The sequence below is a fragment of the Lissotriton vulgaris genome, chromosome 2_1 (genome assembly GCF_964263255.1).
Source record: "Lissotriton vulgaris chromosome 2_1, aLisVul1.2, whole genome shotgun sequence".
Classification (NCBI taxonomy): domain Eukaryota; kingdom Metazoa; phylum Chordata; class Amphibia; order Caudata; family Salamandridae; genus Lissotriton; species Lissotriton vulgaris.
Window position 1 is genome coordinate 1,150,584,293 of NC_141687.1, and position 26,019 is coordinate 1,150,610,311.

Consider the following 26,019-nt stretch of genomic DNA (forward strand, 5'->3'; position numbering starts at 1 on the left):
CAGTGGCTCTCTGCGGTCTCACCAAGCCCCATCACAAGTGGTATTGAGCACTCTCAGACTGGTTGCTACCATGTCTTTGAGTTGGGTGAACCTGCAGAAGGCCTCGTTGAAAGGATGAGTAACTTTTAGCACCTCTGTATTAGTGGATTGTGTGCATTTGACCAACTCCCACAAAAATATTGATTTTTTTGGGTTACTCTGCAAACATGTCTCTCCAACAATTGTGTGTTCGAATGGGACCTTTGAACCCCACTGAGAAGAAAAGTTATTTGTTATTCTAGGACTGTTTTGAAATGTTTATTTTCTGTGAAAAGAAGCAGATTTGTTTGACTCTCGGGATTCGTTTACCAAGGTTTCTCTATTTTGGAAGAGCCTGTAACTCTATATTGATTGATCCTTGGTCCGAATGATCTCCTGCCATGCAATGACGTTGAAGACCGGGTTGACCTTGAGACTAAGTGGTAGTGCCCTGCACTGTGGTGAGTGTGGTCTGCCAGCACCCCGGGGGTGGTGACATCACTTGTTTAGCAGCCGAGTAGCAATGTCAGCCTTGAAGGGGCAATGTGATCTTTTCATCTCAGAGGAGGAGCCAGTCGATATGTGCCGCAAGGGACTGTTGCTTCTGGCTCATGGTGATGATGATGGAGGTGGTGCTTGTGAGAGAAGCTGGTGGTCATGGATTCCAGAGGTGCATGTCCCATGAGCCTGCACTAGCCAGTCAGTGAGATTAGCATCTTATCGCAAATTCTTCATATTGATGCTATGTCATTTGTAGTCTAACCCATAGACTGGTTGTAGGCTGCCTGGTTGTTTGTCGTGCAATGCGGTGATGTTGTGTGAAATGGGAAACGAGGAGTCTGCAGCTTCAACCCTTTGTTCCTGAACTGATGGTATGTTATGTTTGCACAACATAGAGTACGACTTCGTTTGTATTACTCACGGTATAAAATAGGCTGCTCCAAAATGTGCAAATATATTAAGGGGGGAATTAATTAAAATGGGACACAATGTAGCAAAGCAACAACTACTAAATCTACTATGTATATAACATAATATACTATGATATGGGGCTGTTTTTCTTTCCCCCAGTGCTGGCGTGTTTTAGGTTGCCAGGTGCCAAGGCACAAACCCTTGCACCATAAGGCAACAGCGTTTGTGTTCTGTCGAGATAGGTTTTATACTGGAAGGATCGCGTTCCGGTATAAAAACTTTAATACTTTTCCCACTTTGGATGTGTGGTGTACAATTCAACAACTGTGCAACGTTTAAAAACTGTAAACAATTGAGTTCATAGTTGAGGGGTGACTACCCAACTGAAGTAATAACATTCTTTCCAGTGTAAACCCTTGAAGTCACTAATTTAAACTGAGCTTAACTCCCTGGTAGCTATGACAGAGAGCAGACAGGCTTAACTTAGGGCAATGTGTAAAGTATTTATGCAAGTACCAAAAAGGTAAAAATTTCAAAACTCCACACAATAAAAATTCCAAACCGAATTAGAAAGTGGAATACATTTTAATAAATAACAAGAGATTTAAACAACAAAACCCAATAAGCAGAACTGTAGGTATACATGTTATAACATTTTAAATAGAAGTAATGCCAAAAATCATTAAGATTCAACCAGGGTCAGCTGGTCACGTTAGTCTGGGACCTAGGCACGATTTAAGGCCGATTGAGATGGAGCACCGGTTGGATACAGGAACTGGTTCACCACAGTTGAAGGTTTACCTTTGGACCAAAAAAAGGAAATCCAAAATCTTAAGTAGGGCTAGGCAGCAGGCTGTAGCCTAAGAGGGATCCACGAAGTCAGATAGCCAATGGACGCAGTCCCAGTAAAGCCATTTCTTTTTGCAAGAAAATGTTGAGCGGTGGATTTCCCTCCAAGCAGAGGTCCTTTGACAGCTGGATACTTTTGAAGCCTTTGACTGGTCAAGATTTCTATGTTTGCACTTAGCGGGGCAAGGCTGCAGGCTGTAGCCAAGCAACCAGATGTTTTTCTCAGGGAGGTCCAGCTGAATAGAATTTGCTGCTGTAGTAAAGCTGCGAGCAGGAGAAACCTGAATCTTCAGCTCATTTGCAACAGCCTCGTCGGATCAGATTGGCAAGTTTGCCTAGGTCCTCCATATGTCTTAAAGTCGAAAATGTTTCAAATTCACAGGTCCTCATGGGTGGTAGAAGAAGTCCAGCCAGTCACAGCCAAGGGTTCCAGGACCTCAGAAACAGTTTGTGGGGGTTAGGACTCACTCCAGCGGTGGTCTACTGCAGGGTCCTGGGCAGGACCAGTTGCAAACGGTCAGCTGGGCTATTGTAGGAAAGGCCTCTTGTAACTTCTTGTATAGCTGTATTGTGAACAGTAGGTCAGCGTTCTAACCATCTGAGTGCTCTACTTTCCCCTGGGTACAAGAGGGAACAAGTCCAGTCTTTTGTGGCTTCTCCCAGGTCACAAGCAACAGGTCCAGTGTTCTTATGTTCATCCTCAAGTCTAGAAAATATTCTGAACAGGGTGACATGGGATGCCACATTTATGCCTGGCACTAGCTTGTTTGGTGGGAGTGACTCCTGGCCATCCCTTAACCAATGGGGTAAAGGTTCCCACTGCTAACATGTGGAAAGGTACACGGGTCCAAGTAGTTAAGTCTAACTTTTCTTTATTTAAGTACAGCGTTATCAACCACATCCATCTGTGTCAGGTCCGGGCTCTAACATCCCCTTCGTTAGAATCCTAACATTCCTCTCTGGAGCTTTCCATGCTCAAACATTCCAGAACCTTGCATGACCACTACAGTGGCCATAGAAACACATACCACACACCTCTCCCCATTGCTACAACAAAGCAGTTAAAGTCATATACAGATTTTTCTAAATAACTAAATCTAATACATCATTGCTAAAGACAACAGCTTGATGTTTTGCAATATATTCATTGCAACAAGTTTCAAAATTACACAAAATCATGGAGGTGTGTAGGTCTCCTACTCATGCTCAAACTTTTCCTTGGGCTAGTTTGCAGATCATCAGCAATCCTGGAATCCAGGGAGCAAGACCCTAACTTGTCCTTAGAAGCAGGACCACTGAGAATATATTCAGTGTTAGCAGGAGGACCACCCGCATGTCCAGAGTTGGCAGTAGAACCACACGACCCCACACTCTTACACAATCAAACCCATCCATCTGTGTCAGGTCCCAGCTCTATCCTCCTCGCTGTTGAAATCCTAACATTCCTCTCTCGAATTTTGCATCCTAAACCCTTCTTGAATCTTACATGACCACTACAATGGCCGTATTACGACATACAGCATAACACTCCCCACTTTTGCAGCAAATTCTCTCTCGCTTGTTGCAAACAATCCCACAGTGCCCCTCTTTGTCTAATTCCAAGATGATGAAGCCCTTTCCCACGTGCAGAGCCTGTGTGCCCATCCTGAGGGCACACAGTCTCTGCAGGTGTGGCCAGGCCCTGAGTTGTGGCCAGGGTAATGAACCGCCCCTCCTCTGTGATCACTCCAAACCAGTTCTGGGGGCAGAGCCTCTCCTACTAGGATTGGTGACTGCCTGAATGAGAGAACAGAAGAAAGGGCCTGTCCAGGTGTCATCTGACAACTGCCAGTGAAAGTCGAGGCCCTTTTGAAGTAAATGATGTTCCTGGGCACAGCCCAAATGGTTATCCTGTCACAGGAATATGAACACCTCCCCACACCCAGCCCTTTGTCTCTACTCTGGTAGTGGTTTCCCACCTCATCAGGGTATGAGCATTCAGAGGGCTGCAGCTGGAGGCTAATATAAATTACCCGTCAGAGGATTTAGGCAGAGAAAATATAGTTTTGTAAAAGTTTGTTTACCTTGGTATTTATTAAAAATCTAATGTCACAATAAATTGGGCTTTTGGTTGATATTAAAATGAGTTGTTGAATAATTTTTCTAGCTAGTCCCTACCCTGAGATGGCAGAATTAGTATGTAATGTGGCTTTGCAGTGTTTCTCTATGGCCCAGCCAGACTCCCTACAGTGAAAATATCTTATGAGTGCGAGCCACAGTAAGGACATATTAATATTACATTTCTTAATGACCACTTTTTAATACCATGAACTCTGCCTTGTGACGCTAGAAGGCCTACTTAGGGATGCCTTCTTTATTTTTAAAAGGAAGGTTTTGACCTGTCAAAGGGATTTATTTCGACAGGTCGAATTGCAGTTTTTACACTGCTCCAGTCAGGCTACAATGTTTGGGCTGAATACATGTTTGCACTGCCACTGGATTGGAGGGCACAATAGATACTTCAGTCCCCTAGTGGCATTTAACTTACAGGCCCTGGGCACACCTTGTATCATATTCTAGGTACGTATAGAAAAGTTAAATATGCCAATGCGGAGTATACCAATTCAAATATGTTAAAAGGAGGCACACAGGCACTTAACTACTGGTCAGCAGGGGTAAAAAACAGAGTGCTACAGAAAGTAAAAACAGATAGGGCAAAAACCTATGGGTAAAGGTGATAATGTTTTACAAAAACTACAGGGAATTTATGACATTTCACCTGTGCTACGCGTTCCTCGAGGAGGCGTATGGTTTTGGCACAAATCCTTGTCTACCATTGTTAGTAGAGAGGAATTTGTGTCAAAGAGCATAGGATGTTGGATGGGAATGCCCATGGAATGCCTCCTTGAGGCAAAGCAGCACATAGCGCAATGCCTTATTATGGCCAACTTTTCAAAAGCAAACCCTGATTTGCTTTGGAAAGAAAATACCCCCTCAATGCTCTGTGCAAGGTTTGTGTACAATAGTATTGCAAAACTGGTGTACAGTGGTAGTAAATCTTGTTTGTAGTGTTTAAGATGAATACGTGTGTTAAAAATACTCATTGTTAATAATTTGCAATCAGACTGTACCTACCTAGCGCAAACCTTTTTCTATATAAATTCCACTACAAGGGACACCCCAAAGCTCATCTGATAACAACCTTCCATCACCTCTCGAAATGGATAAATCTTTATCACTGTTTAGCCTCAAATTACTACATCAATCAAAGCCATACAGTGGCTACCACACAGCCTTTATATATGCTGATTAACCAATTGCACACATCTACATTTCTTTCAGATAGCAGGCACCCTGTCTAGAAAGCTAGTTTCTGCTTTCGCTGTCTCACATGGCTTCACAGAACAGGAGACACCTTCCCTTTCAGCCAGAGGCACCTGAAAGTCAGCCTCGTTCTTTTTGGAATAGTCGTTTTGCAATAAACAGGTTGGAAACTGGCATTGTAAAATTAAAAAGATTGAGAATTTCGGTCCCAGTAGATCCCACCCACTTCGACCACTCAGGTAATTTCCTTATTTCATTCATCTCCTATCTGCTGTTAGTCAGTTCATTGCTAAGATGCCTCGGGTTTTTATTGCCCTCATAAGTAACAACTCAACTCCTATATTTAGTGAGTGCTTTAAGGGACTAAACGCAGGGCTAGTGGCAAATTTAGACAGAATTGAGCAGAAATAGTGGACGGTGGCTCTTATTCTTTGGTGATGGAGCATAATCCCCTGAGGGATTGCTCCAGGTATCTGGCACCTAAAGTATAGAAAGCCTGAGAGATAGCTCAGCTATGTGATGCCTTATGTATACTTGTTTGTTTGTACTCCAGGACGGCATCAAAGCAGCAGTAGCACGCCAGCACTTCCCTTGCTTTGGCATTGCATTGTTGTGTCCTTTGCATGCTAGAACACCTTTTGTTGCAATACTGCTTACGGTAACTGCCCTTTTTGCAGATGTATAGGATTGATGGCTACCTGCGACAATCATCTCATTTCAGAACTACTCAATGTGGAGTGCTAACTATTTTATTTTGATTTAGGACAGCAGAGATTCCTGGCACAATAACTAACAGGCAGTAACATTGGAATCTGATTTATCACTCACTCTCAATCTCAGTAACAATAGACCATGCAATAGGAACTGGCTACAAAGCACAACATCGAGTTCATTAACCCAATAAGTTCAATATTCCAAGAATTGTAAATATGTGCAGCCTCAAACAAGCACATCTTGCAAGGACCCAATTAGAAGGCTGAAAATGTACTTTTGGTCAACAGTCAGGCAGGTGCATATATCTGAAGATGGATTAAAAAATATTTCAGGAGCTCACTGTAATTTCATAGTGGAAATCATAAAAAGGGTAATTTCCTGGAAATCGCACTGCGAAAATTGATTCTGAAGTGTTTTGTGTTGAAATCTGTAGAAACTGCTTTTTAGGTCAAAGCCTACCAGACAGTGCTGTCTGGTTTGCTAACAACATTTTGGGGAGATTCGAAAAGCTTCCCTGGGAATGCATCCCCCCATTGCTTATGATTGTTTTTGTGGTTTGTAACTCACATTTGCTTGTATTCTATTTGCTGGCTTTATTTTTTTTAGACTGTCTGGATTAAGTTTGTCCCTTCCCTTGCCCAAATCCTATTTACTGTATTCTTACATCAGTGGTAAATTCCTGTAAACAGGTCTTTAAATCGTTTCTTATCTTGTCACATTTCCTGTGCCTTCAAAGACAGAGGTGAAATGTCAGGCTCTGTCTTTCAGAGAATTTGGTGTTAAGTTTTCTTTCTCTGACTTCAAAGTGAGAAGATTTTTGAAACATGTCTGATGCCATGTTAGACAGAAAGTGTGTAGGATGGTTTTTTTTTCTAGCTGGCTACTCGGGGTGTGCTGTGTGATGTGTTTTTTTCTAGCACAAAACAAAATTTAAATGTTTGTAAATGAACTGTGCAGATATTTCAGAATATGGAAAGCGCAAAGGAAGCACATTTTTTTTATTATTCTGAAATGTGGTGGAACCAAATATTTTAATATGACTAAAACAAATCAATACACTAGGTGATGACATTTCCACACGTTATCATTTGTGCGCGGTATACTTTTATCAGTAAACCTGTATGTCTGTGCAAATACAATGGAAATTTCAATTGAATATGTATTGTCTGTAGTGGCAGTGTGCTTCCCCACCGTGCATACTCCACTTAATCCCACTCAACTGTTCTCTGCACCACCTCACAATACTGCACTCAACTTTGCACAACTCCACAGTATGCCACTCCACACTACTTCACTGCACTCTACTCTGTACCACTCCACTTGATGACTGTTGGACTTGGCCCTGCTTGCAGGTTCATCCCAAAACGTTTTGCCTTCTCCCTAGCCTTTTCGCTGTGATGGAATTGGTGGGTTCCGGATGTTGGACACTTTGGCGCTGGTTAGCAGTGCAAAGTGTGTGTGCTTTCTGCCTTACATAGGCTTACCCTAGGAACCCCCATGGTAGAAAATGTAGAGACCATGCGTGGTGTGGAATGAAAATAGTAAAAACTGCGCAATGGTGTACGTGAGTTCATTTTCACCATTGTAAGAAATGTCACTTTCGACAGTCGCCATTTCTATGTGCTTTGTGCCGCCTGCCTGAGGTGGGTTGCAGGTCTAGTGTTTGAAGTGACCAAGGCTGGCTCCGACCCCGGAGGTGTGACTGTTGCCCACACCCCCAGCTTTTGGAGTGAAGTCTGGCAGACAGGGTGCTGTACGCCTCCCCCAAAACCAGTTGGGACCGGATTATCAGAGAGCCTTCTAGAAGGTTCTAACCCTTTCTGGTAGGTGGGTTGAGGGGGGTATAAATAGGGGGGCTGTGCCTCCATGTGACAGACTGTGTGTGGAATTTGATTGAGAGGGGACACTCTGCCAGGAGGTACCGCCATATGGGCCTGTCTGCTGGGCCCTGTGCCTATCTGTACCCCTCCGCTGTCCACAGGGCCAGTGAGAGCCCTTTACTGGAGTGAAGACTGCTGTGCCAGGAGGAGTGCCACGTTACAGGGGTTGACTGTTCCTAGGAGTCCAGTCTTGATGAGTGCCCACTGCCTGCGGATTTTACCCAGTATTGCCTGTCTGCTCTCCTGCCCAGAACCTGGTGAGCGATATACCTTACTACCAGCTGCCTGCCTTCTAGCACTCTGTGAGCACGTGGTCTGCCCAGGAGAAGAGAGGAGCTGACGCCTTCAGTGTTGTGCTGCTAAAGCGCTATAACTACGCTACAGGGGGAAGAGAAAGAAACTGGTGTTACACAGCGCAATGTTGTTGCAACGCTACGAGTGAATCCCGGTGTGTGGGATCCCCCTGCATGCGTGCCTAAACGGGGTGCCCACCACGCGTGCTGCCAGGGAGAGCGGTCTATTTTGAACCTACTGCGGGAGCCTACCCCGCGTCTTACCGGAGAGAGCTGCTTATGGTAAAAGGCAGTGGGAGCCCACCCCACTGACTGCTGAAGAAACGTTCCCCACCCCGCAATTGCCTGCTTCGAAGCAGTGGGTGCCTACTTTGCAATTGTCTTTATTTTGAAGTTGGGTGCCCACCATGCGCGTCTAAACTACCCGCCGCTGACCCGGGAGCACTGCGTGGGCTCCCCCGCTGATGTCAGAGGGAAGCCCCACTGGGATTGGGCCGGGAGTTGCCCGGCAACAATGTGAGTCATCAGGGAAAGCCGGATGGAATCAGGGAGTGCGGCCGGAAAGGAGGACGAGAGCCTACCCCGCCTCCACAAGTTGAAACACAAAGTCTCGGGTCCCGGGTCCCAGGAGTGACCCGGGTGAAAGCAGGAGACGTGCTGCTGGTGGGGGTTTCCCGTGAGGAGAGAAGAGCCCTGCGTGTCCCAAGAAGTGACGAGGGCAGAGAGAGAGCCAGTGAGTGTGAGCTGGGTTCTGAGACCGGCAGGGGCCGGCCGAGGTACGGGGTCGGTACCTGAGGCCCTGGAAGTCGAGTGAGTGCCTGCATCTGCCCCTGCAACCACCAGCCCCTGCCCAGAAGCGGGCAGCTGCAACGTGGGACCACTTGAGTTTTGTAGTCCCAAGTGGGGCTCTCAATCGCGCTTTGGTGCCCGGGTTCTAATGGGGGCAGAATCTATTTCCTGAGCTCCCGAGGGGGGGCTACCACGGGTGTAGTAGTGCGAGTACTCCTTTTCGGGGAACTCCCATGTGCAGCCACATTTGCTTGAAGCCCCAGGGGGGCTACACAGTGACACCACAGTTGCGGGTCGCTGCAATGGGAGGCCTTTTTCCTGAGCCTCGGGTCCCAAGAGGGGACACCCAACTGGCCAGTACTTTGTGGGCCACATCATTTTTGCATTTCTGAGTCTCTGAGTGGGGCTCCCAAGGACACGGGCGTGCCAGTACTCTTTTTGGCCATTTGTGCATTCGAGTCCAGGAGAGTTTTCTTTCAGAGTCCCAGAGCAGGGGCTCCCCCAGGCGCAGTGGCGCCAGAAGCTAATGTGCAACGTTGGGCAGGATATTGTTTTAAAAAACCTCAGTGGGGGCATTTTTGATTACTGAGCCCCAGGAAGGGGCTCCAACGGACCCGTGCTAACTTTACCCTACACAACTGCCCCACTGGACAGTGGATAGTGGCCACGATTGGGGCACACCGGGTTCATGCTTGCTAGGCCTACGGCCTCGTATGATTTACGGCATAAGGTGATTGAATGCGAATATTATGTAAAATATAGCTACCCTGCTAGTTTTATGCGGAAGGGGTTTTCTGCCTTATGATTTATGCCTAATGCATCTATGCTAATAAGGTTTTGTATGCCAATGTTACTAATGCAGTATTGCTTATGCCCAAGATGCCCTTTGATAATCTAATGCCTAATATTAATGTCACACAATGCTGTTTTCATTCTATGCCGTATGCTGATGTGGTTATGCCCACTGCTAATGTGACTTATGCTGATGTGGTTATGCCCATTTCTATTGTGGCTTATGCTTATGGGTGGGCCTAACGTCACGCTTGTAGGCGAATGTTGATGCCAGATTCTCACATGCTTATGCCTACTCGGTTTCCTGCTTCATGATAATGTTTTTCCCTAATGCCTATAAGGCTGGGTTATGTTTAGGCCTCATGCTAACGCTTTTATGCCTAATGGCTTTCATGCTAATGTGCTGAGCTGAGTTCCTTTATTTACCAATAGCTATGGGTGGTGATTACTGGAGGCTTTGCATTTATCTTTTGCAACCTGTGCTCGTGATGATTCTGGCAGCGGCCCTATTGGCCCTGCCCTGTAAATAATCCCCCTGTATATTGCTACCTGGTGCCAGTTGGCACTGTGTTCACAACTGTGATGGTATTCTAATGTGTTTTGTGTAATACATATGCTGTTTTCACATAACCTGGTGTGAAGTCTCTTTTGTGGTGTGTCCAGTCTGTCACCTGTGAGTGTGTGCTGCGCAGATGCTTTATACGATTCCCATGGAGTTTAGCCTACCCGCTCCGCACCAAGCTACCCCTGTTCTAACAATGCCTCTCTAGTTTATGCCAATGCACTCTACCTCACACTACTCTACTGTGCACCGCTGCACTCTACCTCACACTACTGTACTGTGCACCACTGCACTCATCGCCACTACTCTCTATACCAGTCTACTCTAATATACTCTGCACCACTGCACTCTACAACATTGCACTCTACAACACTCCACTCTATGCCACTGCACTCTGGGCCAATCCACTCTTCTACTCTGCACCACTGCACTCTACGCCACTTCACTCTACTCTGAAACAATCGGCTTTACAACCATTCTAAGCCACTCCACGCCACTACAATTTATCCTGCTCCACTCCGCTATACCCCACTGCACTCTACGCCAATGCACTCTACACCAATACACTCTACACCAATGCACTCTACATCACTTTACTCAAAACCAATACACTCTATGCCAACCTACTCTACACCACTGCACTCTATGCCACCCTACTCTACACCATTGCACTCTGTCACTTTACTCTGAACCACTCTATGCCACTTCACTCTACACCAATGCACTCTACACCATTGTATTATGCAACACTCTACTTAGCAACACTGTGCGCTCTGCCATTGAACTCTTCAACACTCTGCTCTGTGAAACTGCACTCTACTCTGCACCACTCTACTCTATTCCACTCTACTGTACTCTTCACCACCCTACGGCACTCTACTCACTATACTCTACACCAATCCACTGCATGCCACTGCACTCTATGCCACTTTCCTTGCATCACTGCATTCTTGACAATGTACTGTGCATGTCTGTACTCTCAGCCACCAAACTCTATGCCACTCTACTGTATGTCATTCTACTCTATGCCACTCTACTGTATGCCACTGCACTCTATCTACTCTGCACCAATCAACTCAATCAACTCAATCAACTCTATGCCACTCTATGCCAATGCACTCTACACCACTACACTCAGTGCCACTCTACTCTGCAATCACTCAACTCTACGAGACTTGAGGGCCCCCCTTACAGAGTACATGGAGGGACCCCCATGCTCTGGACCCAGTCAAGTCAGATTCAAACAGACAAGTGTTGAACATACGTTTTAAACTATATTGAACAATAATCAATGCTTATTTGATTCTCTTTGATGTAATCGATAACAAAAATAATGAGAGAGGGCTCTTCAGACATCTTGCCACTCACGAGCCGAGGAAACTTTAGAACTATCTGGACCGCAAAGGGGTGTTATTCGTATTTTGTTAAACCTCTGCTTGTTATTTGACAGCAATTTAGGCCTTTTTTCCTGGTGTGTTAGCGCTGAGAGGCCATTCTGGTACATGATTGCTTTCTAAATAATAATTACGAAGGATAGATTTAAAAAAAAACCAGAGAAGGCAAATTCAGCACATACCATAAGCTCTGCACTCAATGTTTTATTTAGTTTATTTGCCTTAGTTACTCCTTAAAGGTTCACAATAGGTACAAATTAACACAGTACTGAGTGGCAAGGGTCAGATGTTTTGCAATAGGCAATTTCTTGTTTTGTAATTGCAATTGGTATTTATAAAGTTCATTATCACCAACAGGTCTCTAGGCGCTCTAAAAGAGAGCCTACACTGACACCAGGGGTGAACACAATCAGAGAATGCCCCAGGCTTCTGAAAAGGGACTGTTTTTAACTTCTTCCTAAATGGAAGAAGGGCATGTTCCTTATGTAGAGTTTCCGGCAGTTTATTCCAGATTTGGGGGATGGAGTTGAATAAGCTCTCCCCCCTTTGGTGGAAAAAACTAAAGCGGGGGAAGACCAGCATCCTGGCCTCTGAGGAGCGTAGCACCCTGCTAGGAGAGTAGTTAACTAGGCGATCTTTAATATATCGAGGGGCCTGGCCATAGATGCCTTTATGTGCGATACAAAGGCCTTTGAACTTTATTCTCTGCCTAATCGGCAGCCAGTGCAGCTGGGACAGAAGTGGGGTGGTGCATGATATGTGTGAAGGGCTAGGTGTTTAGTGAAAAAAATGTGCTCTCTCTGCAGAAGCCCGTGACGGATCGATGGCTTGCAGGCAGATGTACAGCGTTTCTCTCACTGGCCGGAGCGTTTGGTGCCGCCAGTGCACAGTGTCAGAGGGGACCCCATGGAGCTCAGGCTACCGCGCAGCGGGAGCTATTGTCACGCCACTACACTCTACACCACTCTACTCTGTGCCACTGCACTCTACGCCACTCAACTATACACTTTTGCAATCTACCCTGCACCACTTCACTCCACTCTACTCTGAAATAATCTACCCTAGATCAGTGCACTCTACGCCGAACAACTGCACTCTGCCCCACTCCACGCCATTGAACTCTACTCCACTGCAATCTATCATGCGCCACTCTACATCACTGCACTCTATGCCAATGGACTCTACACCACTCAACTTCAAGGCAATGCACTCTATGTCAATATGCGCTGCACCACAGTACTTTACGCCACTATATTATAATCCACTCTAGGACACACCACCCTACAGCACTCCACTCCACAATACTCCACTCTATGCCGTTCCACTTCTTTAACCCCTTCGAGGCTATTGACGAGCTGGGCTCGTCATCGCGCTTACCTGTCGTGCGCGGATGACAAGGCCAGCTCGTCACGTAACGCGGTAATTTCGAATCTGCCGCGCACAGCGGGAAAAGCCGCCGCAGCGATGCGGTTAAGCTTTACTCCGCTCTAAGCCACTCAAACTCGTCAACACGCTATGCCACTCTATGACAATACTCCATAACTTTCCACGCAACTCCCTACACGCTACTGTGCTCCAGTTTATTCTACTACTGATTACTTGACTGTGCTCCACTCGACTGCTTCACTCTATGCCACTCAACCATACTCCACTCTATCCACTTCCACTCTGACACTCTACTCCAGCCACAACACTCCACTTCACTCCATGACACTTGATTTCACTCAATGCCACGCCACTCTACTCTACTCTACTCTACCCCACTCTCCTCCACTCCATAACACTCCACTCTACTCCACTTCATGGCACTCTGCTCCACTGTCCTTTACCCCACTAACTTTTAGCCATGATGCAGCAGCAGCCATGCTGGTGTACAACATGGCTAAAACATATTGGTTAAGCCATTGCTCTTACACAGGCGATACCTATTGACTTTGTCAATACTTGTTTTTTGATAAATCACTCATTCGCCCTTTTAAAGCTCTATGTAAGTAGTCTATAAATATTGCTGTGGCGGATCGCAGAGGTAATGCTATGGGGCAGTGAGGCAGGGTGGGGGCGGGGTAGGGGAGTACAACATACGATGGCAAAGGTTTAAGTAAATAAATAAAAACCACTTACCTTGCGCTTGCCGCGAGCGCAAGGTAAGTGGTTTTATTTATTTATATGGTTTAATCTTTGCCGTCGTATGTCGGACTCCACGTACATTTCCAAAGAGAAGGGCTTGGAGACCAATTCATTGGTGAACATGGCTACAGGGCTTTAATTGAGAAGAAAAAACTGGGGGTTCTCTCAAAGCGGCGCGGCCGATGTAAACAAGGCCATGGCTTAAAAACACGTAAGCTAATCATCTGTGCTTAGCAAGTAACATTATAACTGCAACCGACTCAGCACCTGCTTAGCACCGGCAGGACCCGGCCCACTTAAAGCCCTGCATAGATAAATATAAACATCATATCCTTGCAAACATGATAAATATAAACATCATATACTTGCAAACATGAGCATAGCTACGGTGGTTATTTTCTAAAAACGGCAAACTGAGGAAGTCTCCAAACGTTGTCACAACTGACTGGAGCTGCGTATTCAGCAGGGGTGTGACCTCGGAGCAGGCGCAGGGCTATCAGAAAACCACGCAGTTGGTGGAAAACGTGGCCGAGATTAACGTAGTGAAGTGTAAGTGGAGAATACAGGACTACCACTTACTTGCTTGTGGAAGCACAACCAAGAATTTACCTCCTAAAACCACATCCCTAAACTAAAATAATGAGCGGTTGCCCTTTCCGCCTCTCCCTCGTAGAGCAGTGAAGTCTCTGACTGCTCTTAATTGCAGTTTAGAGTGTAACCTCGAATACTTTGCTGCGAACTTCGAAACGCCATTTTCAAAAGTTGCATTGTTTCATCCTCTGTACTCCGCATGTCATCGAGAATGCTCGATGTTTTATTTGAAGGGATGGAAAGAGAAGTTTGCAGTTGGAGCTGCCCCGGCAAGGCCCTTTCTGTACATTGTTCGTGTGACCCCGCGGCGGAAGAAAGGCGGTTTTGGGACTCCCCTTTTGAAAAATAATCCTTCTGCGAGCCTTAGCATCTGTGTAAACTGTGAGCGGCCCGGCCTCTGTGGGAACTCCAGTGGGGCCGGCGGGGAGGGAGGAGGGCGAGGGGGATACGGTTTTGTCTTTAGAAATATAATTTGATTCAAACCCGTTCATTCAGCCTTTTTGGGGCGGAGGGCCGCCCGCTGCCCCCATCAGATAGAAGTGTGTGTGACTGACCATGAGCAGTCGATCGGTTTAGGGAACGCGAACATTAGCCGTTGGTGTCGGCCCAGTCCGCGAAGAAATACCAGGCTTTGCCCGTTAACACTAACTATGCCAGTTTAGGATTTAGAAAAAAACACATACTCCAGGAACCCATACAATTGGAGGGCAAGGTGGGCAGCGGAACATGGGGCGGAGATAGGACTACGAGGGGCGGAGTCATGTAAAGCAAGAGTCTGTCAGCTTTTACTTGTATTGTGACAGAAAATCTCTTCTGTCTTAGTTAATTGGCCACAAATATGCTGAATTTTAAAATGTGTTACGAGATTAAGGCAAGTGATGAAGAGAATTTTATGTGGCCAGCAATTTTTCAACATCTAAAAAAGGTATGATTACTCTGGTGGTTAATTAATGCACGTACTGGAACAATTTATCTTACTAGCGAGTTCCATCTTTTATCTACTTACAGTTTTATCTCATGAGGTAGCACGGAAAGTTAGTGCAAGAGCTGCTAAGCACTCGGTGTAACATGCATATCACAGATTTATATTTTATTTATCTGCAGACTGCAAGGCATGGGTTTAGAACCTTATTGATTTTTTTTGTCAATCTGTTGTTATTCATTGCCCGCATATCTCATACACAGGGGATAAACAAAGTGAAAAAGTGCAAAAGGGGGTGGGGTCGCACACCACTCACGCACCAGCGGGATCGCCCCTAAGGACTGTGGTCAGTGTAGTTTAGTATTCCGCGATGTATCCTTCTTCGCCATCCCTGGACACGTGTTTCGGGGTATTTACCCCTCATCAGCAGGGAATAGGCCATCTTCTTATCTTCTGGGGTTGCCGGTGGCTGCCAAATATTGCCAGGTCTAGTACCACTCAGGCGCGCAGGTGCGGAGTCCCAGGCTCGTCAGCCCGACAGCTCGAGGGAGCTTTAAACATTTCAAAAGGGGGTGGGGTCGCACACCACTCACGCACCAGCGGGATCGCCCCTAAGGACTGTGGTCAGTGTAGTTTAGTATTCTGCGATGTATCCTTCTTCGCCATCCCTGGACACGTGTTTCGGGGTATTTACCCCTCATCAGCAGGGAATAGGCCATATTCTTATCTTCTGGGGTTGCCGGTGGCTGCCAAATATTGCCAGGTCTAGTACCACTCAGGCGCGCAGGTGCGGGGTCCCAGGCTCGTCAGCCCGACAGCTCGAGGGAGCTTTAAACATTTCAAAAGGGGGTGGGGTCGCACACCACTCACGCACCAGCGGGACCGCCCCTAAGGACTGTGGTCAGTGTAGTTTAGTATTCCGCGATGTAACCTTCTTCGCCATCCCTGGACACGTGTTTCGGGGTATTTACCCCTCATCAGCAGGGAATAGGCCATCTTCTTATCTTCTGGGGTTGCCGGTGGCTGCCAAATATTGCCAGGTCTAGTACCACTCAGGCGCGCAGGTGCGGGGTCCCAGGCTCGTCAGCCCGACAGCTCGAGGGAGCTTTAAATATTTCAAAAGGGGGTGGGGTCGCACACCACTCACGCACCAGCACGATCGCCCCTAAGGACTGTGGTCAGTGTAGTTTAGTATTCCGCGATGTATCCTTCTTCGCCATCCCTGGACACGTGTTTCGGGGTATTTACCCCTCATCAGCAGGGAATAGGCCATCTTCTTATCTTCTGGGGTTGCCGGTGGCTGCCAAATATTGCCAGGTCTAGTACCACTCAGGCGCGCAGGTGCGGGGTCCCAGGCTCGTCAGCCCGACAGCTCGAGGGAGCTTTAAACATTTCAAAAGGGGGTGGGGTCGCACACCACTCACGCACCAGCTGGATCGCCCCTAAGGACTGTGGTCAGTGTAGTTTAGTATTCCGCGATGTATCCTTCTTCGCCATCCCTGGACACGTGTTTCGGGGTATTTACCCCTCATCAGCAGGGAATAGGCCATCTTCTTATCTTCTGGGGTTGCCGGTGGCTGACAAATATTGCCAGGTCTAGTACCACTCAGGCGCGCAGGTGCGGGGTCCCAGGCTCGTCAGCCCGACAGCTCGAGGGAGCTTTAAACATTTCAAAAGGGGGTGGGGTCGCACACCACTCACGCACCAGCGGGATCGCCCCCTAAGGACTGTGGTCAGTGTAGTTTAGTATTCCGCGATGTATCCTTCTTCGCCATCCCTGGACACGTGTTTCGGGGTATTTACCCCTCATCAGCAGGGAATAGGCCATCTTCTTATCTTCTGGGGTTGCCGGTGGCTGCCAAATATTGCCAGGTCTAGTACCACTCAGGCGCGCAGGTGCGGGGTCCCAGGCTCGTCAGCCCGACAGCTCGAGGGAGCTTTAAACATTTCAAAAGGGGGTGGGGTCGCACACCACTCACGCACCAGCGGGATCGCCCCTAAGGACTGTGGTCAGTGTAGTTTAGTATTCCGCGATGTATCCTTCTTCGCCATCCCTGGACACGTGTTTCGGGGTATTTACCCCTCATCAGCAGGGAATAGGCCATCTTCTTATCTTCTGGGGTTGCCGGTGGCTGCCAAATATGTCCAGGTCTAGTACCACTCAGGCGCGCAGGTGCGGGGTCCCAGGCTCGTCAGCCCGACAGCTCGAGGGAGCTTTAAACATTTCAAAAGGGGGTGGGGTCGCACACCACTCACGCACCAGCGGGATCGCCCCTAAGGACTGTGGTCAGTGTAGTTTAGTATTCCGCGATGTATCCTTCTTCGCCATCCCTGGACACGTGTTTCGGGGTATTTACCCCTCATCAGCAGGGAATAGGCCATCTTCTTATCTTCTGGGGTTGCCGGTCGCTGCCAAATATTGCCAGGTCTAGTACCACTCAGGTGCGCAGGTGCGGGGTCCCAGGCTCGTCAGCCCGACAGCTCGAGGGAGCTTTAAACATTTCAAAAGGGGGTGGGGTCGCACACCACTCACGCACCAGCGGGATCGCCCCTAAGGACTGTGGTCAGTGTAGTTTAGTATTCCGCGATGTATCCTTCTTCGCCATCCCTGGACACGTGTTTCGGGGAATTTACCCCTCATCAGCAGGGAATAGGCCATCTTCTTATCTTCTGGGGTTGCCGGTGGCTGCCAAATATTGCCAGGTCTAGTACCACTCAGGCGCGCAGGTGCGGGGTCCCAGGCTCGTGAGACCGACAGCTCGAGGGAGCTTTAAACATTTCAAAAGGGGGTGGGGTCGCACACCACTCACGCACCAGCGGGATCGCCCCTAAGAACTGTGGTCAGTGTAGTTTAGTATTCCGCGATGTATCCTTCTTCGCCATCCCTGGACACGTGTTTCGGGGTATTTACCCCTCATCAGCAGGGAATAGGCCATCTTCTTATCTTCTGGGGTTGCCGGTGGCTGCCAAATATTGCCAGGTCTAGTACCACTCAGGCGCGCAGGTGCGGGGTCCCAGGCTCGTCAGCCCGACAGCTCGAGGGAGCTTTAAACATTTCAAAAGGGGGTGGGGTCGCACACCACTCACGCACCAGCGGGATCGCCCCTAAGGACTGTGGTCAGGTAGTTTAGTATTCCGCGATGTATCCTTCTTCGCCATCCCTGGACACGTGTTTCGGGGTATTTACCCCTCATCAGCAGGGAATAGGCCATCTTCTTATCTTCTGGGGTTGCCGGTGGCTGCCAAATATTGCCAAGTCTAGTACCACTCAGGCGCACAGGTGCGGGGTCCCAGGCTCGTCAGCCCGACAGCTCGAGGGAGCTTTAAACATTTCAAAAGGGGGTGGGGTCGCACACCACTCACGCACCAGCGGGATCGCCCCTAAGGACTGTGGTCAGTGTAGTTTAGTATTCCGCGATGTATCCTTCTTCGCCATCCCTGGACATGTGTTTCGGGGTATTTACCCCTCATCAGCAGGGAATAGGCCATCTTCTTATCTTCTGGGGTTGCCGGTGGCTGCCAAATATTGCCAGGTCTAGTACCACTCAGGCGCGCAGGTGCGGGGTCCCAGGCTCGTCAGCCCGACAGCTCGAGGGAGCTTTAAACATTTCAAAAGGGGGTGGGGTCGCACACCACTCATGCACCAGTGGGATCGCCCCTAAGGACTGTGGTCAGTGTAGTTTAGTATTCCGCGATGTATCCTTCTTCGCCATCCCTGGACACGTGTTTCGGGGTATTTACCCCTCATCAGCAGGGAATAGGCCATCTTCTTATCTTCTGGGGTTGCCAGTGGCTGCCAAATATTGCCAAGTCTAGTACCACTCAGGCGCACAGGTGCGCGGTCCCAGGCTCGTCAGCCCGACAGCTCGAGGGAGCTTTAAACATTTCAAAAGGGGGTGCGGTCGCACACCACTCACGCACCAGCGGGATCGCCCCTAAGGACTGTGGTCAGTGTAGTTTAGTATTCCGCGATGTATCCTTCTTCGCCATCCCTGGACATGTGTTTCGGGGTATTTACCCCTCATCAGCAGGGAATAGGCCATCTTCTTATCTTCTGGGGTTGCCGGTGGCTGCCAAATATTGCCAGGTCTAGTACCACTCAGGCGCGCAGGTGCGGGGTCCCAGGCTCGTCAGCCCGACAGCTCGAGGGAGCTTTAAACATTTCAAAAGGGGGTGGGGTCGCACACCACTCACACACCAGCGGGATCGCCCCTAAGGACTGTGGTCAGTGTAGTTTAGTATTCCGCGATGTATCCTTCTTCGCCATCCCTGGGCACGTGTTTCGGGGTATTTACCCCTCATCAGCAGGGAATAGGCCATCTTCTTATCTTCTGGGGTTGCCGGTGGCTGCCAAATATTGCCAGGTCTAGTACCACTCAGGCGAGCAGGTGCGGGGTCCCAAGGTCGTCAGCCCGACAGCTCGAGGGAGCTTTAAACATTTCAAAAGGGGGTGGGGTCGCACACCACTCACGCACCAGCGGGATCGCCCCTAAGGACTGTGGTCAGTGTAGTTTAGTATTCCGCGATGTATCCTTCTTCGCCATCACTGGACACGTGTTTCGGGGTATTTACCCCTCATCAGCAGGGAATAGGCCATCTTCTTATCTTCTGGGGTTGCCGGTGGCTGCCAAATATTGCCAGGTCTAGTACCACTCAGGCGCGCAGGTGCGGGGTCCCAGGCTCATCAGCCCGACAGCTCGATGGAGCTTTAAACATTTCAAAAGGGGGTGGGGTCGCACGCCACTCACGCACCAGCGGGATCGCCCCTAAGGACTGTGGTCAGTGTAGTTTAGTATTCCGCAATGTATCCTTCTTCGCCATCCCTGGACACGTGTTTCGGGGTATTTACCCCTCATCAGCAGGGAATAGGCCATCTTCTTATCTTCTGGGGTTGCCGGTGGCTGCCAAATATTGCCAGGTCTAGTACCACTCAGGCGCGCAGGTGCGGAGTCCCAGGCTCGTCAGCCCGACAGCTCGAGGGAGCTTTAAACATTGCAAAAGGGGGTGGGGTCGCACACCACTCACGCACCAGCGGGATCGCCCCTAAGGACTCTGGTCAGTGTAGTTTAGTATTCCGCGATGTATCCTTCTTCGCCATCCCTGGACACGTGTTTCGGGGTATTTACCCCTCATCAGCAGGGAATAGGCCATCTTCTTATCTTCTGGGGTTGCCGGTGGCTGCCAAATATTGCCAGGTCTAGTACGACTCAGACGCGCAGGTGCGGGGTCCCAGGCTCGTCAGCCCGACAGCTCGAGGGAGCTTTAAACATTTCAAAAGGGGGTGGGGTCGCACACCACTCACGCACCAGCGGGATCGCCCCTAAGGGGTGTGGTCAGTGTAGTTTAGTATTCCGCGATGTATCCTCCTTCGCCATCCCTGGACACGTGGTTCGGGGTATTTACCCCTCATCAGCAGGGAATAGGCCATCTTCTTATCTTCTGGGGTTGCCGGTGGCTGCCAAATATTGCCAGGTCTAGTACCACTCAGGCGCGCAGGTGCGGGGTCCCAGGCTCGTCAGCCCGACAGCTCGAGGGAGCTTTAAACATTTCAAAAGGGGGTGGGATCGCACATCACTCACGCACTAGCGGGATCGGCCCTAAGGACTGTGGTCAGTGTAGTTTAGTATTCCGCGATGTATCCTTCTTCGCCATCCCTGGACACGTGTTTTGGGGTATTTACCCCTCATCAGCAGGGAATAGGCCATCTTCTTATCTTCTGGGGTTGCCGGTGGCTGCCAAATATTGCCAGGTCTAGTACCACTCAGGCGAGCAGGTGCGGGGTCCCAAGGTCGTCAGCCCGACAGCTCGAGGGAGCTTTAAACATTTCAAAAGGTGGTGGGGTCGCACACCACTCATGCACCAGCGGGATCGCCCCTAAGGGGTGTGGTCAGTGTAGTTTAGTATTCCGCGATGTATCCTCCTTCGCCATCACTGGACACGTGTTTCCGGGTATTTACCCCTCATCAGCAGGGAATGGGCCATCTTCTTATCTTCTGGGGTTGCCGGTGGCTGCCAAATATTGCCAGGTCTAGTACCACTCAGGCGCGCAGGTGCGGGGTCCCAGGCTCATCAGCCCGACAGCTCGAGGGAGCTTCAAACATTTCAAAAGGGGGTGGGGTCGCACACCACTCACGCACCAGCGGGATCGCCCCCTAAGGACTGTGGTCAGTGTAGGTGGCTGCCAAAGATTGCCAGGTCTAGTACCATTTGGCAGCCACCGGCAACCCCAGAAGATAAGAAGATGGCCTATTCCCTGCTGATGAGGGGTAAATACCCCGAAACACGTGTCCAGGGATGGCGAAGAAGGATACATCGCGGAATACTAAACTACACTGACCACAGTCCTTAGGGGCGATCCCGCTGGTGCGTGAGTGGTGTGCGACCCCACCCCCTTTTGAAATGTTTAAAGCTCCCTCGAGCTGTCGGGCTGACGAGCCTGGGACCCCGCACCTGCGCGCCTGAGTGGTACTAGACCTGGCAATATTTGGCAGCCACCGGCAACCCCAGAAGATAAGAAGATGGCCTATTCCCTGCTGATGAGGGGTAAATACCCCGAAACACGTGTCCAGGGATGGCGAAGAAGGATACATCGCGGAATACTAAACTACACTGACCACAGTCCTTAGGGGCGATCCCGCTGGTGCGTGAGTGGTGTGCGACCCCACCCCCTTTTGAAATGTTTAAAGCTCCCTCGAGCTGTCGGGCTGACGAGCCTGGGACCCCGCACCTGCGCGCCTGAATGGTACTAGACCTGGCTATATTTGGCAGCCACCGGCAACCCCAGAAGATAAGAAGATGGCCTATTCCCTGCTGATGAGGGGTAAATACCCCGAAACACGTGTCCAGGGATGGCGAAGCAGGATACATCGCGGAATACTAAACTACACTGACCACAGTCCTTAGGGGCGATCCCGCTGGTGCATGAGTGGTGTGTGACCCCACCCCTTTTGAAATGTTTAAAGCTCCCTCGAGCTGTCGGGCTGACGACCTTGGGACCCCGCACCTGCTCGCCTGAGTGGTACTAGACCTGGCAATATTTGGCAGCCACCGGCAACCCCAGAAGATAAGAAGATGGCCTATTCCCTGCTGATGAGGGGTAAATACCCCGAAACACGTGTCCAGGGATGGCGAAGAAGGATACATCGCGGAATACTAAACGACACTGACCACAGTTCTTAGGGGCGATCCCGCTGGTGCGTGAGTGGTGTGCGACCCCACCCCCTTTTGAAATGTTTAAAGCTCCCTCGAGCTGTCGAGCTGACGAGCCTGGGACCCCGCACCTGCGAGCCTGAGTGGTACTAGACCTGTCAATATTTGGAAGCCACCGGCAACCCCAGAAGATAAGAAGATGGCCTATTCCCTGCTGATGAGGGGTAAATACCCCGAAACACGTGTCCAGGGATGGCGAAGAAGGATACATCGCGGAATACTAAACTACACTGACCACAGTCCTTAGGGGCGATCCCGCTGGTGCGTGAGTGGTGTGCGACCCCCCCCTTTTGAAATGTTTAAAGCTCCCTCGAGCTGTCGGGCTGACGAGCCCAGGACTCCGCACCTGCGCGCCTGAGTGGTACTAGACCTGGCAATATTTGGCAGCCACCGGCAACCCCAGAAGATAAGAAGATGGCCTATTCCCTGCTGATGAGGGGTAAATACCCCGAAACACGTGTCCAGGGATGGCGAAGAAGGATACATCGCGGAATACTAAACTACACTGACCACAGTCCTTAGGGGCGATCCCGCTGGTGCGTGAGTGGTGTGCGACCCCACCCCCTTTTGAAATGTTTAAAGCTCCCTCGAGCTGTCGGGCTGACGAGCCTGGGACCCCGCACCTGCGCGCCTGAGTGGTACTAGACCTGGCAATATTTGGCAGCTACCGGCAACCCCAGAAGATAAGAAGATGGCCTATTCCCTGCTGATGAGGGGTAAATACCCCGAAACACGTGTCCAGGGATGGCGAAGAAGGATACATCGCGGAATACTAAACTACACTGACCACAGTCCTTAGGGGCGATCCCGCTGGTGCGTGAGGGGTGTGCGACCCCACCCCCTTTTGAAAAGTGAAAAAGTGATCTCTGAATCCTTGTTTCTCTTCAGAAACGACAGCTCAGAGTCAAATTTGACCCCAAGGTTTTTTGCAACTATTTCAGTGGCAGGGGGAGGAGGAACAGAGTTTGGCCACCATTTTATGGGACAGAAGATTTTTTTTTTTAAAGAAGTATTTCCGTATTGTCTGAATTGTATTTGGGATGGTTGTTCTCCATCCATAGGATTACGTCGGCAAGACCGTTCTGGAAGTTGACTACGGAAATAAATTAACTTGTATCTATCTAATCCCATATGAGGCAATTAGTCATACGAGGGGGGCCTATAGATGTTAAAAGAAGGCAGAGCTCAGGGAAGAGCACCGTGGTAACTGCTCTTTCTGGTGACTGAAATTGTCCGAGGGAAACTGATTGCTTTCAGTTAGTCAAGACACATTTTATCCAGGCTATCGCACTGTGAGAGATTCTGATGTCCTGAATCTGGTGCAATAGAATGGCATGTGAGATGGTGTCAAAGGCGGCGCATAGATGTAAAAATGTAATCTTTGCATTGTTACCTGAGTCTAATAAAGTAATTTTCATCGTTTCAACACTTCAAAAAGTTCTGACTCAGTTGAATGTTTGGGCCAAGAGCCAGATTGTCAGGAGTGGAGAGTGTCTGAATTCTCAAGGAAGGTCATACATTGTTAATTTACAATTTTTTTCCAGAATTCTACTTAGCATTGGGAGAAGGGAAATAAGCCTTAAATTGGACAAGGTGGTAGGATCGGCTAAGGATTTCTTTTGTATAGGCATCACAATTCTCAGTTTCCACTTTCCACTGGACAACCCCCCACTGACCACCTTGTCCTCCATCTGGCCCACATGTCTCGGTCTCCCCCCCCCAAAACCCCAGATAAAAGAGCCTTGGAATCTGGCTCGATAAAGCGCTAGACTTTTCGGTCCAAGCCACCAAAACTGCCTCTACATGTGTTGGGCTAATGAAAATGCTCCGCAAAGTGCTCCCTCTGCTTCCATTCCAGGCGAGGAGAGCCATGGTTCAGGCCCTGATACTCTCCCGTCTGGATTATGGAAATGCGTTATACATTGGAGCTTCGGCAGCAGTGACCAATAGGCTTCAAGTCACGCAAAACTGTGCCGCTCGATTACTGTTCAATATTCCCCGCTGGCAGTCAGCCAAGAAAGCCCTAAAAGAACTTCACTGGCTCCAGTGGCTGCCAGAGCACAGTTTAGGGCCATGTGCATTCTGCACAAATCCTTCCATCGAACAGGCCCTTCCATCCTGTTCCCCTTAGTTGTGCCCTATGCTCCAACTAGAGCCCTCCGCTCTAGCTCACTGCATCTCGCAACTACAACCAAAATTAACAAAGCCCGATGGGGCGGCCGCTCCTTCTCCCACACCGCCGCGAGGCTCTGGAATTCTCTCCCCCTAGTCCTTAGAGAGAATAATAACCGGATGTCATTCAGGAAAGCTCTAAAACCCATCTGTTTGCAAAAGTGTGCTGACCCACTCCATAGCCCGCCACAGTAATCAGTCAAAAGCGCTGCGAGGCCTCCGGGCAGTTACGCGCTATACAAGTGCAATTTTTCATTTAATTTCATTTCAAGGGAACCTCCGCTTCTATAAGTGATGTGTTTAAGATATGATTGTCAATAGGGTTGACCGTATCAACCGCTGCATGCAATATTAATGGTGGACAAGGGTTGAGAGGAGACCCAGATTTGCAAGTCAGGATAGCATGACAAGAGTGGGCTGGAGAGATTTTCAAGAATACAGTTAATCTTGCCTTAGAGGAATGAGTAACTCCTATGGTAGGGAGCTGGTTTAACCAGTAAATGCTAGGGATTGGGCCTAAGCTTTGCTGGATGGCAGATATCTTGTCTTCGAAGAAAGTCAAGATTTGGCCTTAGAGAGCCTGGGAGGGAGGACTACCCCTGGAAAGCGCTGTAGGCTGGAGAACTGTTTTAGAAAGAGTGCAAATTGTCTTAGTGTCGTATGAGGCCTCTAAAATTGTGGATGTGTAATATGACTTGTTTGACTCCTTGATCGACTTATGATACATTTTTTGAGCTGCCGTAAATTCGGCCAGGCGCCATCCACTTTCAAGTAGTTTGCAAAGCAGTTTTTGTTCGGCTAAAGCTGAGGAAAACATTGAGACAAAGGCTTGTGGGCGGCTATTCTTATGGCGAGGAATTGGAACTAACTCAGTAGTGCAATTAAAAATGCAATTTTTAAATAAATCAAGGTCTTCCGCGAGTCTTCCAGTCAGAGTGGGAGCAGTGCTGGAGAGACCGGTATTTAACTTGGAGTTGGTTTTCATCACTCCCCATTTGCGGTACTTAGTGCTCATATCATTATGTTGTATCAAAGGATTACTTTTAGTACCTGCCAGGTTAAATAAAGTTAGGCAATGATCTGCCCAAGATTAGGGAATGGGATTATCAATGATTAGCACTGGATGATTCAAACAGATCCCATCAAGAATATGCCCTAGCGAGTGGGTGGGCGGCAGTTACCCTTTTAGAGAGCTTTAGCTAAGGGGTCTCTAACAGATGAATTACTTCTGGGTTGAGTAGATCATCAAAATAAAAAGTGAAAAGTCTCAGAGCAGTAAAGTTGGCATATTGAAGTGAAGAGGGGGCAAGTGCCTCCTCTATTGTGGATAAATACAAAGCTCCAGTACCAGGAGGACAGTAAAGTAGACAACCCGCTCCAGACTGAGAAGAGTTGATTTTAATGCAAAAGCCTAAGCTCGCTGCTCCTTTAAGGGTGTCAAAATCATAGGAGCTACATTTCAGTGAGTCCTTGTTAAAAACGGGCGTCTCTA

The 26,019-nt window shown here is 48.8% G+C and overlaps 1 protein-coding gene across 1 annotated transcript in view; it reads left to right on the forward strand.

The window, feature by feature from the left end:
* HIVEP3 (HIVEP zinc finger 3) overlaps window positions 1-26,019 on the forward strand; it is a 2,131,558-nt gene that overhangs the window by 1,196,368 nt on the left and 909,171 nt on the right. The gene's annotated exons all lie outside the window — the stretch shown is intronic.